Consider the following 2,011-nt stretch of genomic DNA (forward strand, 5'->3'; position numbering starts at 1 on the left):
TCACATAGCTATAGGGCAGCTAAATGAAGGCAGTGGAGAGACCACCAGGGTTGGAATCAGGAGGACCCGAGTTCAGATCCAGTCCCAGACACTTACTGGCTGTGTGATCCTGGGCAAATCACTTCATGCAGCTGTAAAATGAGCTGGAGAAGGAAATGGCAAACCATTTCAGTACCTCTGCTAAGAAAACCCCCCAAAATGGGGTCACACTGAGTCAGACTTGGTGGAAACCACTCAACAACAAACCCACATCTGTAAAATGAGCAGCGGACTCAACAGTGTCTAAGATCTTTTCAGAGCTTCTGATCTTTCTTGATCCCCTTCTGAACTTCTGTATCCTTTTTGAATTGCAAAAGAAGGGAAACCTCCTCTAGTTCCAACCTCTTCTTTTTACTGATCCATTTCTATCCTTTCAGATATAAATCCTGTGAACCCATGACTGTAACTGTGTAACCGAGGTCAAACTGCTTCCTTTTTATGCTCTTCAATTTCCTTATTTGAAAAATAAGAGAAGTTGAACTGTAAATTTTTATCAGCCTTTCTAAGCTCTAAATCTATGGGTTCTATGACCAGAGAAGAAACAAGGAAATGTGGATGGAGAACTGGCCTCAGAGAAGGGAGGATCTGGGTTCTAGTCCTGTCTCTGACTTATCCCCTCTGTGTGAGCCTGGGCAAATCACTAAGCATCCTGGTGCCTCACTTTCCTCATCCATAAGAGGAAGCGATTGGATTTGATGACCTCAGGCTTCCAATTTATGGTCCTTTGATTGGGCTGTTTGACCCTGGCAAGTCACTTAATCACTAAGTGCCCCCAGTCAACTCCCTAAGCCTACAAGTGGCAGAAAAGTAATAATATATAATGGAATATTGGTAATGGCATAAGCTAAAACAAATATATATATGATATAATTTGATGTCATTTGTTATATTGTATATTATCACATATCATATATTAATTATATGTCATATATCACATCATATTATACTATATGATATGATATGATACGATGTGATATTTATTATATATTACATTATATTACATTACATTATATTATATTATATTATATTATATTATATTATATTATATTATATTATATTATATTATATTATATAAATAATAGTATAAAGACTTTCTTGTCAGGGGAAGTTCCCTTAAAAAAATCACAGACTAGGACCCCCAAAACCACCAAAAGCAGAATCCTTCTAGTTACATCTCTAAATGAGGCCCACAAAAAGGGAAGTGGTGGCTGGATTGCCCAAGATCACATATTGAAGGGAAAGACAGGACTGGCTTTTGTCTCCTAAGTGCCAGATCGGGGCCATTAACCCTGAGGTGCCAGGCTGGTTGCCCTGGTAAAAAGAGTTGCTGCTCACTCTCAGACTGTGCAGGGTTAAAGAGGGAAGCAGAAGCTCAGTAGACAAACTGGTTTGACTACCCAAGAGAGGTTTCTAAGGTGATTCACCCAGCACAGGCTTGGCTCTACCTTTTTCCTCCTCCACCCTGGTGTGGACCTTGGATTAACCTCAGACTAAGAGGCAAAGGTAGCTCTTCTCATGAGGCCCCAGGTACAGGTTTAAAAATAGGTCCATTTTCACAGGAGAGACTTGGCAAATGAAGCCCAACCCACTTTTCCTCTCTTGGCCCCAGGATTTCTTTCCTGGAGTCCTCTTAACCAAAGAGCTCTTCACCTTTTCTATGTCTTGGATCCCTTGGGTGGTCCTTAGGGGACTTCTTTGTAGAATCATGTTTCTAAAGAGGAAAATCTAGTAAATTCATTTGAATGAAAAGATAGTTTTTTTTTCTTTCCAATTTCACAGACTCCCAGATTAAGAAACTCTGGTTTAGGCCATGTAACCAGGTCCCCTCCCCCACTAACAGTTCAGGGCTAGAAGTGGTAATAATAAAAGCTGATATTTCATTGGCTCTTTTAAAAGTTTGGCTTCACTTTACACGTGGCAAATTATCATCCTTTTTGAATTGCAAAAGAAGGAAAACCTCCTCTAGTTCCAA

The sequence above is a fragment of the Macrotis lagotis genome, chromosome X (assembly GCF_037893015.1).
Source record: "Macrotis lagotis isolate mMagLag1 chromosome X, bilby.v1.9.chrom.fasta, whole genome shotgun sequence".
NCBI lineage: Eukaryota > Metazoa > Chordata > Mammalia > Peramelemorphia > Peramelidae > Macrotis > Macrotis lagotis.